This window comes from Protopterus annectens, chromosome 1.part1 (genome assembly GCF_019279795.1).
Source record: "Protopterus annectens isolate FY-2018-M chromosome 1.part1, PAN1.0, whole genome shotgun sequence".
NCBI lineage: Eukaryota > Metazoa > Chordata > Ceratodontiformes > Protopteridae > Protopterus > Protopterus annectens.
In genome coordinates, this window is record NC_056726.1 from 1,287,394,879 (window position 1) to 1,287,410,936 (window position 16,058).

Sequence of the window (16,058 nt, forward strand, 5' to 3'; positions counted from 1 at the left end):
CTTGGGTTTCACCCATGTCTGATGTCTCTTTATTGAGTTGATCACAAATGATTCACTGCCTTATCAGAAAGCTACATGAATAATGTGTTAAAGCATTTTTTTTAGAAAATGGAGACTATTTTCCACGTTCGGTGAAATAAACAAAGTAGATGGATACTTAATTTTTGCTTACAAAAAGTATTGTCTCAGTAATGTCAGCCTTGAAGGTAGGAATAAACAGCAGGGTCCATGGTGTGTTGTGGTTGTACCATTGATGTAAAACACTAATTTCAGACAAATGCTCATTTTCAGTCTTCTGTCTAAAAACTATGTATTTCAGGATGAATTTTTGCTATTTCTGGGGAAAGCAGTTTGACACAGAAGTAATTAAATAGTTGAAGGCATAGCCCGTTAGCTGAATGATGTTATAACTGCTGTTACATTGTTGCAGATATTCTTTCTATGAAAGCCCTCCATCACATGGATTATTTCATAGAATGTAGTAAGTGAATGGCAGAGAAGAATCCTTCAACATACCCAAGTCGCCAAGGGCAAAGAGCTATTATTGTCGTTATAAGAATGTCTCCTTATTTCCCATATTACATTAGTTAAACTTCAATTAAACTAAAGGTGTGATGCTTTTTGAAACAGTTTTTGTTTTGCAACTTCAAGCAACTGCGTGTTTTAAATATTGATCCCCTATTCTAATCTGAGGTTGCGTTTATGCCTTGAGTTTTGGATTATATAACTTCTTTCTGAAGTGCTATTCAGTGATATTCACATTGGTGGAACTCATTTTCTGAAAGCAGTCTTCCAAAAAGAATAGTACTTTCAATATGTAAACTCTCAACAAGCATATATCCAGAACAACAGTACATAGCTAAGAGCATGTGGAAAGCATGAATTGTTCACAGACCGTAGACGTGAATGCAATTTTATGTTAGGATGTATACAGTTTTTGGAAACATTAAATGAACATGGAATTCAGTTGCAGTTGCAAAGAACCAACAAAATATTATTTCAGTTGGAAGCAGAATTAAAGAAAATGTGTTAGAAAATGCAGAATAAATATATTGGGTAGAGGGTTTACAGTAGATCAGTGGGAACTGATATGTCAGGCATCAAATACACCACTAATCTGAGACAGTTCTGGATTTTGGGATGGAAATGTCTGCAATGTTTATTTTTTTTTCACCAGCAAGACTCAGCAAGATGTTTCCAGAGGTTTTAAGATACTGATAGGGATGGGATAAACTTGAGCTGGGTGACTACTTATATACTTTTTTGGGAATGTCAGGATTTATATAAATTTATGGAAGACATAACAGTGATAATAGAGAAGTGAATATATTTTCTTTTTATACAGCACCTTTTTATGGGTAGTTAATAATGAGACTTGAAGTTTTGCAATTGTAAAATTGATTCAGAATGAAGTTGTGTTATATCAAAAAAAAAACAGCAGTTATACCAATCTCAAAATTTCAAGACATACTAATACAGTCACAATTGTACATGTATTTACAGTTAAGTAATTGTCATACCTAGAAGCTTAGCAGGCAATATGTTTTTGATGTAAAACTATTTATAGGAGTGGAATAATTCTTCAGAAGTTTGGCATAAATATTAACTCAGAGGCAAATATATTTTCATAAATTTTCTTTATTCTCATTTTAATGGTTGTGAGCATTGGTTCATTTATAATATGTTGTTGCATTTCATATTATGGGGGCATTCACATTTTGGAAAAGGCTCACTTACCTATAGCTAAACCAGATTAAAGTCTGCTAAGTATGAGTTGTGTTCTCTACTTCTGCACTTGGCAATTTTAATTTTGTTGACAAGGAATAGTAGATTTTTGTAATTTTGAAAAGCACTATTTAGTAAGAGTGTTGTCCTGCTGGTAACAAGAAGTCATTTGAAGTTTTCCAAAAGATCAACATGATGGATTGTCATTTGCTGAAAGGAAAAAAAATGACAAATTTTTTTGGTAATGATTTAAAATCTTGAGACCCACACTGCATTGTGAGTCTTGAGATACAGAAACCAACTGGCTGAAAATTTGAATTTACATATGCTAAGTCCAAGATCGCCATTGTTAGGAATATTCCCTTTTCTCAAAGTTATGGTGATTTTGGAGTTGAGGTTTACAAGTATGGGGAGTGGAGGGTATTGCTCTCCATATTTGGTGGTGCAGGGAGGATCACTGTTCAGTACTTAATCGTTTCCTGTATCTTTGGTCTTTTTTTTTTTGTCTTGCCACTCAGCAACATGAGTCTTGAGATTTTAATACACAGCCATATTATGTACTGCAGTTTGACGTAGCTGAGTGATTCTGGCATATCCTAATACAATAAAGGACATGGTACAACATCAGTTTAGATATTAAGACATGTAGGTATCGCCACTCTGGTCATCAAATAAGCAATCTTGTAACAAAGTGTTAGTTGTGACATTGTTTTTTGGACAAGGGTTTCTGCATGTTTTATAAATGATGGCATGGGGTCAAATGTTAAACCAAGGCATTTTGTATGACAGATTAGGAAGAAGATTATTTCACTGATGATATTGTTTGAGATGATATGGTTGAATTATTTGGGGTAGTATGGAAAATAGCATGGTACCACATTTATTGCTATTTATGGCTAGTTTTTTTCATGTCAGTCCCATTGCAGAAGGTTATGAATTTTGATTTTCAATTGTGTATGTTGGTAATAAATTTGTTGTGTTAAATAGAAAAGATGAAGTAAAAATATTAGCTGTAACAATTATGATACGAGGAAGGGTGATGATATGTGGCTTGGAGAAAAATGGAAAATGTGTGAGGGAACAAATATATGCATATACAAACACGTCAGAAAGACAAAGTGTATGAAGAATTTAAAAAAATGTGATCGTAAACATATCCGTCATAATGATTGGGGACTTCCACTGTAAAGTAAGAGAAGAAAAAGGAAAAAGAACACGATTTAAGAATGATAAAAGAAGAGATGCAATATGGAAATTTGAGAAAAGTAGAAACTGGGCACACAAAAAGAGGAATTTTTATAGCAGATACAGATTATTTTAATTATTCAGGTGACATGAAGAAAGTGTTACCTGTCATAGAAGATGTTGAGTTTTCAGATCATTGGGCAATAGGTGCTGTGTTAGTGATAATGAAATAATGATTAAAGAATGAAGAGGAATAAAATGGTTACTAGAGGATGTAAACAAAAAGAAAGAAATGTAGGGGGAAGGTAGTAGACTATGGAAAGAACACATGACAATGAGACTATTTTATGAAAGCTGGACATAATGGTGGATAGTGTCTAAATAAAAATATACCAGAAAAAAAAATTAGAGAAATAACAAGGAGGGTAAAAAAGAAATAAAGTGGAATATAAATGTATAAACTTGTCAGAAAGGAAAAACTGTTTGAAGAATTAAAATAAAAGTGATACTAAACATGTCGATTGTAATGACTGTCGACGTCAACTGTAAAGTAAGAATAGAAAAAGGAATCGATGCGCACACTGCATATCCAAACCATGGAACTCTATCCCAAATTCAGTCAGAACTATATCTAGCCTCCATGTAGTTAAGTCCTCTCTCAAAGAATTTCTCATTAACTGATGCATATCCCCAAGCACCTCACTTGTATGATCTATATTAACAGATATTTTACATACTTACTAACCTCACCTTACCTGTCATACTATCCATACCTTTCAACATCTGAACTCTCTCCACTCTTAGGGTGGGCTTGTGTCTTTTTATTTTTATTTCCTAGCATAGTAGACTATACTTCTAATACTTTTGTATGTACTGATTGTCATATTTAATTGTAACTTTTTTATTTCTTTTTTATATATCACTGGTGTCTCCTCATGCTTTTTTGCATCCCATGCATTCCATTATCAAACTGTATGTATCTATTCTCTTTTAATTACATTTGCACTAGTGTTTTATTTGGGGAACACTTTATAATCTCGAAATTCTGAAATACCAAATTTCAGAATCCCGAGATCATAAAGCCGAAAGTTCTAGATACCGAAACCCCAGAAGCGCGAATTTCAAAATCCCATAGTTTGGAGATATTGAAATAGCGCTTCTGGTGTTGCGGTGTTTGAATGGAAGTCCAGGTAAGTATGTATTTTTAAGGGTGTTAGTTATGGGCTTTAGTGTGTGTCAGTGTGTGTTGTGACTGTAATGTGTGTGTGCAAGGGGAATGTAGGTGTATGGTGGTATTTCCGTGTGTTTGTCTGTGCAGTGCGACCCTGGAGTTTGTATATTTAAGTGGGGGTGTAGGGGGTGCAGGGGTCTTGCCTCCCTGGTTGTATGTAGTGCGGTTTGTGTGTGTCGGGGGGGTGTATGTTTGTGTATGTGTGTGATGTCTGGTTAGTGTAGGATTCGCGATTTCAAAATTCATGCTTTTGGGATTTCGGTATTCATAGCTTTCGGCTTTCTCGAAATTCTGAGATTCAGTATTTCAGGATTTCAGGATTATAAAGTGAATCCTTTATTTGATGTTTTTATCTCTCTGGAGCTTCTCTCTCCAGGACTCCGATGAAAATAAATATTTATTACCCAGTCAGACTTTCCCAGTAAACACATGTCAATAAATAAATAAGTAAATATAAAAGCACACAGAAGAAGGAGGTGCTAGAGTAAGAGGAATAGAAAAAAGGTGCGAGAAAAATAAAGAAAAAACAATTTAAAAAGTTTTGTACTGATATAAATATTTTTAAAGGAAAGAAGGAAGAAGGTTCACCCCATTTTAGGAAAGAAAGTAAAAAGTAGGGAAGTTGGATGGAATGGTAGAGGAGAATGAGGCAGTAAAATGTGACCAAAAAGAAATGATGGAGGTGGTAAACATTTCTTAAAAACAATTCTTGGGATTTAACAAACTAGAGTTTACATGTGTGCATGGTGATGTGCAATGAGCAGCAGTGCGCACTGAATATTCATGCTGTGCACCATGTTTAAACATAAATGAGCGCAGTTGTGTGGCTGGCAAGAGTCTTGCTGGCCAGGAATCCATGCAAGGCAACACGCCTAGCAATCCTGCTTAAGTCAGAGCACAGAAGGTTTGTGGTTTTGTGTGGAATGCTACAATGATCACCACGGCTTAACAGATAATCGTTTTCATAGCTTTCAATCTCTTAGTGCAAGATATCTGGACAAAGCCCTACATAATGGGGGAACAATGACCCAGAAACAGGAACAGATTTGACATATTCTCCCTACTGGCCTGGCTGCTGCACGTCTCCATCTGAACGGGCTGATCATCTAGGACTTCTGCTTCCCCTCCTATCGGGACCAAGCAACTATTAATATAGGACTCCTGGCCCTACTGGCGGAGTTGAACTGCCCACTAGCTGCAACCAGACATTAAGGGTGTCCATCGTCCTAAATAAAGTAAATTCTGCCTATACTTCTGCTTCCCCTCCTATCGGGACCAAGCAACTATTAATATAGGACTCTTACTAGTTGAACTGCCCACTAGCTGCAACCAGACATTAAGGGTGTCCATCGTCCTAAATAAAGTAAATTCTGCCTATACTTCTGCTTCCCCTCCTATCGGGACCAAGCAACTATTAATATAGGACTCCTGGCCCTACTGGCGGAGTTGAACTGCCCACTAGCTGCAACCAGACATTAAGGGTGTCCATCGTCCTAAATAAAGTAAATTCTGCCTATACTTCTGCTTCCCTCCTATCGGGACCAAGCAACTATTAATATAGGACTCCTGGCCCTACTGGCGGAGTTGAACTGCCCACTAGCTGCAACCAGACATTAAGGGTGTCCATCGTCCTAAATAAAGTAAATTCTGCCTATACTTCTGCTTCCTCCTATCGGGACCAAGCAACTATTAATATAGGACTCCTGGCCCTACTGGCGGAGTTGAACTGCCCACTAGCTGCAACCAGACATTAAGGGTGTCCATCGTCCTAAATAAAGTAAATTCTGCCTATACTTGCTTCCTCCTATCGGGACCAAGCAACTATTAATATAGGACTCCTGGCCCTACTGGCGGAGTTGAACTGCCCACTAGCTGCAACCAGACATTAAGGGTGTCCATCGTCCTAAATAAAGTAAATTCTGCCTATACTTCTGCTTCCCCTCCTATCGGGACCAAGCAACTATTAATATAGGACTCCTGGCCCTACTGGCGGAGTTGAACTGCCCACTAGCTGCAACCAGACATTAAGGGTGTCCATCGTCCTAAATAAAGTAAATTCTGCCTATACTTCTGCTTCCTCTCCTATCGGGACCAAGCAACTATTAATATAGGACTCCTGGCCCTACTGGCGGAGTTGAACTGCCCACTAGCTGCAACCAGACATTAAGGGTGTCCATCGTCCTAAATAAAGTAAATTCTGCCTATACTTCTGCTTCCCCTCCTATCGGGACCAAGCAACTATTAATATAGGACTCCTGGCCCTACTGGCGGAGTTGAACTGCCCACTAGCTGCAACCAGACATTAAGGGTGTCCATCGTCCTAAATAAAGTAAATTCTGCCTATACTTCTGCTTCCCTCCTATCGGGACCAAGCAACTATTAATATAGGACTCCTGGCCCTACTGGCGGAGTTGAACTGCCCACTAGCTGCAACCAGACATTAAGGGTGTCCATCGTCCTAAATAAAGTAAATTCTGCCTATACTTCTGCTTCCCTCCTATCGACCAAGCAACTATTAATATAGGACTCCTGGCCCTACTGGCGGAGTTGAACTGCCCACTAGCTGCAACCAGACATTAAGGGTGTCCATCGTCCTAAATAAAGTAAATTCTGCCTATACTTCTGCTTCCTCCTATCGGGACCAAGCAACTATTAATATAGGACTCTGGCCCTACTGGCGGAGTTGAACTGCCCACTAGCTGCAACCAGACATTAAGGGTGTCCATCGTCCTAAATAAAGTAAATTCTGCCTATACTTCTGCTTCCCTCCTATCGGGACCAAGCAACTATTAATATAGGACTCCTGGCCCTACTGGCGGAGTTGAACTGCCCACTAGCTGCAACCAGACATTAAGGGTGTCCATCGTCCTAAATAAAGTAAATTCTGCCTATACTTCTGCTTCCCTCCTATCGGGACCAAGCAACTATTAATATAGGACTCCTGGCCCTACTGGCGGAGTTGAACTGCCCACTAGCTGCAACCAGACATTAAGGGTGTCCATCGTCCTAAATAAAGTAAATTCTGCCTATACTTCTGCTTCCTCCTATTGGGACCAAGCAACTATTAATATAGGACTCCTGGCCCTACTGGCGGAGTTGAACTGCCCACTAGCTGCAACCAGACATTAAGGGTGTCCATCGTCCTAAATAAAGTAAATTCTGCCTATATTGCTTCCTCCTATCGGGACCAAGCAACTATTAATATAGGACTCCTGGCCCTACTGGCGGAGTTGAACTGCCCACTAGCTGCAACCAGACATTAAGGGTGTCCATCGTCCTAAATAAAGTAAATTCTGCCTATACTTCTGCTTCCTCCTATCGGGACCAAGCAACTATTAATATAGGACTCCTGGCCCTACTGGCGGAGTTGAACTGCCCACTAGCTGCAACCAGACATTAAGGGTGTCCATCGTCCTAAATAAAGTAAATTCTGCCTATACTTTCCCTCCTATCGGGACCAAGCAACTATTAATAGGACTCCTGGCCCTACTGGCGGGGTTGAACTGCCCACTAGCTGCAACCAGACATTAAGGGTGTCCATCGTCCTAAATAAAGTAAATTCTGCCTATACTTCTGCTTCCCTCCTATCGGGACCAAGCAACTATTAATATAGGACTCCTGGCCCTACTGGAGTTGAACTGCCCACTAGCTGCAACCAGACATTAAGGGTGTCCATCGTCCTAAATAAAGTAAATTCTGCCTATGTATGTAAACCTTATTATTATCCAATAATTGCCGTGCCTAGCCTTCCAACCCGTCCTAGACTACCAGCAGCCATCACCAGTCCCTATCTTATGAACTATACCTCCTTCCTTTAGTGATCTTGAACACTTATCTCTATCTCTATCACTACCTCCCTCTCACTCCATTAAGCCCTTGCTCTCCTCACTCCCATACTCTGTCCTTCTCACAATATCTCCCCCCACAAACCTGCTTTTGTCCTATTACTTCCTACATAGGTCCCTTACTACTATATTACTTACTACTGAGCTCCCTTCCACCAAACTTCCTCCTCTCTCCACCAGCCTACCTACCTCCTTATAAACACTGTCCTTGAACACCTGTTTTGTTACACACTTCTCACACTATCTCTGTCTTACATACCTGTTTCTACCACTTGGCTGATTGTTTTTCTCAGCACTCTTCTACTCCTTAGTTTATCCCGCCCCCGGTCGCCCAAGTGGGCTCACTCCGCCCCTCCCTGCCCCCTAATCCCACCCGCCTGGGACCTCTACATTTATCCCCACTAAACCACACCCAACATATTCTAGTCCAATCACTGACTCTTCCTGTCCCCACCCACTATTACTACTATCTCCACCCACCTCCTCAGACTACCCCCTCTGACAATATACTTCTAATTAACATAGTCTATTCATTAACTGAACATGCCCCATATACACCACCCATTCCTTCTACTATCCATATTAACTACTCTCTCTACCACCTATATCTTAACCTACTATGAACATCCTCTTTCTCTACACTTACCATTCCAAGCAAACACACACAAACTTTCCACCCAAATACACACACTATAAATCTCTGTGCCACATACTACAACTCCTATCTGGAACCAAAATACCACTCTCTCATATTAAATATCTAATTCTCTTACTCTCTAAGCACATCAACTTCTATGATCTTTCACCCAAACTAAGTTCTTCATTAAGAGATGGTGACATACACCCTAATCCAGGCCCTGCAACCCTCACTACTCCCATTAATTCCCAACAGACAAAATCTAAGACGTCTCTACAGAACCCTAATTCAAAATCACTCTATAGCTCATCTCAATATCCGCAGCATTTGTAACAAAATCCCAAACCTCCACGCCCTCCTAGAAGTCCATAAATATGACATCCTCTGCCTTTCTGAAACCTGGCTTAAATCCACTATAAAAGACAATGAAATTATTCCTCCAGGCTATAACATCCTTAGACAAGACCAAGACTAGGAAAAAGGAGGCGGAGTAGCCATTATATACAAAACTGGACTAGAAGTAGTTAAAACAAGCTATACCCCTCCAAATTACACTAACATAGACATTATAATAGCCAAACTATCCCTTAATCCACATAAAACAATTAATATTATCTGTGCTTACCTTCCCCCAGGCAACAATCCTCCAGTATTAGAAAGCCTACTGAACTACTTCTCAACAACTCTCCTCAAGAAACTATACTATTAGTGACTTTAACATTGATTGGAACACATGTAAACAAACGTATCCATCTACCCACATCAACCTATATGGTTTCCATCAAACCATAAAATCTACAACTAGAATAAATAAAACCAACAATAAAGAAACCATACTAGACTGGATCCTAATAAACAATCCCCACCAAATATACACTACAGGAACGCTACCAGATGACCTTAGTGACCACTCACTAACATACATAATTAGACACAAAACTAATCTAACCAAACCACCTCTCATCCGTTTTTGTCGTAACAAAAGTCTTCGATCCCCATCAGTTTCAAAATGAACTTAACCTAGTCAACTGGTCTCCTTTGCAAACCCTGCCATTAGAAGACGCTGTTAACCACTTTAACCATACCTTCCTTTCCATTCTTGATCATCATGCCCCATGCGCTATACGCATGAAATCTAGAACTGCAAAATGGCTTTCAACAAACACTAAACAACTTATGATTAGTAGAAACAAAGCCTGGACTAAATGGCGAACAACAAGAAACTCACTTGACCACCTTAACTATAAACAAAAAAGAAACCTGACTAAACTAGCCATCCTACAAGATAAAAGGATTTTACATCCAGCTACAAAATTCCTCCCAACACCAACCAAAGAAATTTGGAATACAATAAACTCACTACTATCCTGGCAAAATAGAAACTCCTAGCCCAATAGGCTCCCACCCTGACTCACCCTTAAACACTGCTAATGCCTTTAATAACTTCTTCACCTCAACTATACTCAATCTAGCCAACCAGCAAAACCCTGACCCTTCTTTACTAGACACCTCTAACTGTACCCCACCACCATTTCATCTCAAACCTATACCCACATCATATATACTATACCTGCTTCAAAACTTAAACCTTCCACTCCCTCAGCCGACAAAATCCCAGCAGAATATCTCCAGCTAGGAGCTAAAGCAGTTGCATATCCAATCTCTTTACTAATTAACAGAACCATAAAAGAAAGTACCATACCTTCACTCTGGAAAATCTCCCACATCATCCCACTCTTCAAAGGTGGGATTCCTTGGAATACTCAAACCACCGCCCTATTGCGCTTCTTTCTCCCATTGCAAAAATAATGGAGAAATGTATACATAAACAATTACTCAATCACCTCCTTCAAAATAATCTGCTAGCTAACTGTCAACATGGATTTTGTCCCTACCATAGTACCACCACAGCCCTACTATCCTTTATTGAATCCATTAATCACAACCGAAACAACAATCTTCCTTCATCAGCCTTTGTAGACCTATCTAAGGCTTTCACATGGTGAACCATCAACTACTCCTGCACCGCCTTAAATCCATTTCTCTCGATAGTATTGCACTTAACTGGTTTACTTCCTACCTTCACAGATAACAAGCAGGTGCTATGGAACAATAATCTTTCAGAACTCCTGCCATCCTCCCTAGGGCTCCATCCTAGGACCCTCCTATTTTCCATCTTTATCAATGACCTACACCTTGTCACCCCTATCTACTTGTATTCAATATGCTGGACGATACTACCATCATTTGTTCTGCCTCCAACCAGGATGACTTACACCTCCTTACCCAAAAACTTTTTCTACCATAGAGCAATGGTTCTCTAATCACTGTTTACTTCTAAACCCTAAAACTAAATTGCTTCTTCAAACCTACACACCAATCCCCTATTAACTTCTCTCTTACATCAAACAATGGTACCCTTTATCTCCCAGACTAAACGATCAAACTCTTAGGCATAACTATTGACAACCAACTTAAATTTGACTCGACATCAACTCAACCATAAAACAACTAATAGAAAACTAGGTTCACTGTATAGAATCAAATCCTTCCTCACTTCTGGAAGCACTAACTACCATAGCCAGAACACATCTCATCTCCACACTACTTTATGCTTCTCCTATATATACAAACCTATCCAAATATAACATCAATAAACTTGCATCAGCCTATAATAACAGCCAGATTTTACATCCTCCCCATATAAAACACACCACTGCAACCTTGGATGGCTAGAACTACCTCACCTTATTCTATACTATCAGCACTCCTATGCTCTCCACCCTTATAAAGCCCTAAACCTAAAACCTTCCGCTTCTAGCAAAATTCTAATTCAAACCTCTCAATCAAGGAATTCTAGGAGAATCTATGCTCTCCAACTCCAAACCTGACATCCCAAACCTGTCTCTATATTTAAAACTAATCTAAAACACCACCTAAGCAACCCACTGGCTTTGTTCCTGCTGATCACCCTGGCTGCCATCTCCCACATATATTCTTTCTTTCTTCCAGCTTTATGTGACTACCCAAGCTGATCACCCTGGCTGCCATCTCCTACACATATATTCTTTCTTTCTTCCAGCTTTATGCTTTTAGTATTACCTATATTACTAATACAAACCCTCTTTATCTTGTAACTTTTCCCTAATCTACTTGGCCTACTTTTAATATCCTACTTTTTGCAATATTTACCCTATCCAGTCTCACTTATTTACAGTACTATCCCTTTTACCTTCCTCTTTCTATCTCTTTCTAATGTCCCAAGTATTGGTGTACATCCTTTCACTGTGTACTTTTTCCCATGCCAATTCCATATTCTGTATCAAACTGTATGTATCTATTCTCTTTTAATTACATTTGCACTAGTGTTTTATTTGGGGAACACTTTATAATCTGAAATTCTGAAATACGAATTTCAGAATCCCGAGATCATAAAGCCGAAAGTTCTAGATACCGAAACCCAATTTCAAAATCCCATAGTTTGGAGATATTGAAGTAGCGCTTCTGATGTTTGAATGGAAGTCCAGGTAAGTATGTATTTTTAAGGGTGTTAGTTAGGGGCTTTAGTGTGTGTCAGTGTGTGTTGTGACTGTAATGTGTGTGTGCAAGGGGAATGTAGGTGTATGGTGGTATTTCCGTGTGTTTGTCTGTGCAGTGCGACCCTGGAGTTTGTATATTTAAGTGGGGGTGTAGGGGGTGCAGGGGTCTTGCCTCCCTGGTTGTATGTAGTGCAGGTTTGTGTGTGTCGGGGGGGTGTATGTTTGTGTATGTGTGTGATGTCTGGTTAGTGTAGGATTCACGATTTCAAAATTCACGCTTTTGGGATTTCGGTATTCATAGCTTTCGGCTTTCTCAAAATTCTGAGATTCAGTATTTCAGGATTTCAGGATTATAAAGTGAATCCTTTATTTGATGTTTTTATCTCTCTGGAGCTTCTCTCTCCAGGACTCTGATGAAAATAAATATTTATTACCCAGTCAGACTTTCCCAGTAAACACATGTCAATAAATAAATAAGTAAATATAAAAGCACACAGAAGAAGGAGGTGCTAGAGTAAGAGGAATAGAAAAAAGGTGCGAGAAAAATAAAGAAAAAACAATTTAAAAAGTTTTATACTGATATAAATATTTTTAAAGGAAAGAAGGAAGAAGGTTCACCCCATTTTAGGAAAGAAAGTAAAAAGTAGGGAAGTTGGATGGAATGGTAGAGGAGAACGAGGCAGTAAAATGTGACCAAAAAGAAATGATGGCGGTGGTAAACATTTCTTAAAAACAATTCTTGGGATTCAACAAACTAGAGTTTACATGTGTGCATGGTGATGTGCAATGAGCAGCAGTGCGCACTGAATATTCATGCTGTGCACCATGTTTAAACATAAATGAGCGCAGTTGTGTGGCTGGCAAGAGTCTTGCTGGCCAGGAATCCATGCAAGGCAACACGCCTAGCAATCCTGCTTAAGTCAGAGCACAGAAGGTTGTGGTTTTGTGTGGAATGCTACAATGATCACCACGGCTTAACAGATAATCATTTTCATAGCTTTCAATCTCTTAGTGCAAGATATCTGGACAAAGCCCTACATAATGGGGGAACAATGACCCAGAAACAGGAACAGATTTGACATATTTGTTCTTTAGAAATATGCTAGCATAACAAGAGAGTTTTGTTAAGATATATTTTCTGAAGGATTTAAAGTCTGAGATGTATGTAATTATTGAGTCACATCAGTCCTGAGATCATCCCAGATATGGCAGAGAACCACAAATTTGATAAGGAACACACCAACAGATATATAAGGCAAAAGTCTGGACTGCAAACCTTGACATTTCAGAGGTATGATAGTTATGTATATGATCCAAACAGTACATTCTAGCATGCTGTACCAAAGTTGTGTAAATGACCTCTAAGGGTACATGAACTAGCATGTAAAATAAACAGTCTCAGGATATGTGTGTATTGAATAAGGATGCACACATGAACTGTAGGAATTAACATTAAGGAAAGAGGACAGGGGAAACAACCTAATGAACAGCAGATGAGGGCATGTCAATGGAAGATGGTTGTAGCAGCAAAACCAATTCCATATCAATATGGTACAGTAGGGACTGTACAGTTGTTGTTTGTCTTTTGGCTTTTTCCCGGTAAAGGGTCGCCACAGCTGAACTCTGGTCCGCTAATGATTGGCAGTAGATTTTTACGAAATGCCGAGGTGCCAACTTGATGCCCAACCTTCAACGAAGGCACACCCATTTATGCACGCATGTCTTTCGAACGCTACCCAACTGTGGGGAAGACATGCAGACTCCACACAGAAGGCAGTCCCAAGCCAAGCCAAGAATGAAAGTGTTTATTATGTGACTGTCACACAAGGTGACATAACAATGGGGAAGAAGTCTGTGTGAGATAAGCATCCTTACATGAATAATGCAGAGGACTATCTATCACGGATGTAATTTACGGCTGGGGTAGGGTGCATATTGTGAAGCTGTGCAAACTGATTCGCCTGAATATAAGTGTAATCTCAGCAGAGGTCTCCAGCAAGTGGGACACAGGTAATGGCTCATGGCCATTAAAAGAAGTAAGCACAGTCATGGACAATATCAGGACAATACCACCAGTAAGCCCATGTCTCTGGCATAACATATTTGATTTACAGTGATCAGAGATGACTGCACAAACACACTGTACAACTATTATGACATGTCCACACTCTATGAAGGTAATCATGTACACTGTCTGGGCACTTTAACATCTGCTGGAGGTGTTAGGAGGGACATTGCTGTACCTGTATGTGACATTATAATCAATACAGACTACATGAGCGGTGTGCTTGGCATATCTATGTTTTATTTATTTATTTATTTATTTGCAATTGGTTTACCAGGATAGTCCATTTGGCCAAGATGAACCCATTTTCAATGGAGTCCTGGGGAGAAAAGCTCCAAAAACAAGCAAGAATACAGTAAGAGAAAACTACTGACCAAATTGTAGAAGTGGTTAAGAGAATGACTTCAAAAAGAAACCACTGGTGGTCCACAATATAAGGCACAAAGATAATCCACTGGTAGTCCACAAAATAAAGATTGTAAAATAAAAAGCGGTAAGCGCTTTCGTCCCATCAATAGAACTTCATCAGACAATTTTTAAAGACTGTCACACAAATCACATGTTATTAAACCAACCCCCCCTAAAGACAATGAACACAAAACTAAAATACATAGTATACTATAAATATATAAACACATTTAAAAACATATAAAACCAAATGCATTCTTTGTATAATATTGAATAATAAATAAATACTATCTTCTAAGTGCTCTCAGTTTTAAAATGGAATTAATAGAAAGGCATTCATTTAAACCTGGCCAATTGCTGGCATTTAATAGTAGCTGCCAGTATAGTTCTCTCCTTTCTAATAAAACAGACCAAGCACCACCCCTAATGTTCATATCAATGCTATCAATTACAAAAAAAAAAGGAATGTTCACTGTTTAAAGAGATATGTTTATATAATGCATTGGTGTCTTTACAAGTTCTAATTAGGTTCATAGGCTCATAGGCTCATAGATTAGTACTAGGCTAACTGCCCTTGAGAGCCATTTTAAGCCTAGCCAATTATCCCTTGTGAGACTCAAACGCTGTACCTTGTGTTTCTAAGGCAAACACTTTAACCATTAGGCCACCCTCCCCAATATCATATAAATGCTCATACACTCTGTTTTTTAATTTCCCATCTGTTTTACCAATCAGAAAAATTAGAACTTCCAATGAGTGACCTCCCAAACCTCCTATAACAGAGGCACATGGGATATATGCAAATGACCCTTATGAACATCAGGTGTTTCAGCTATATGGCGGTTCTGATTGCCCATGACTTTTACATTTGAAGTCATTTTAATGGACAATTTCAGGCCAATAAAGCCAACCCCCACTAGCCATGGATATGCATATTTGTTATGACCTCGTCAGCATAGCATAAGCAGAGTGTTTGACTAAGCATAAGAAACACAGGGTTGTTTTACCCAGCTTATGTTGTTTTACCAATGTAAAAACAATTACATTGCTTGCAAAAAGCACAATATATAATTCATTCATAGGTTCATAGATTAGTACTAGGCTAACTGCCCTTGTGAGCCATTTCAAGCCTAGCCAATTATCCCCTGTGAGATTCAAACCCTGTACCTTGTGTTTGTAAGCAAACACCTTAACCATTAGGCCACCTTCCCAACCCCCCATTACAATTATATTTATGCTTAATGTGAATATCCATATTGTTAACTCTAAAAACAGGTCCTTCCTTAATATGAGTACAATACCTACACATGCCACATTTGGTCATCCGTCCATTTTTATTGATATTAGTTAGATACTGTCCTTTTTCAAAGGAATTCTTTAAATTTCTACCCCTTTTAAAAATTATAATAGGCCTTTTATCAAT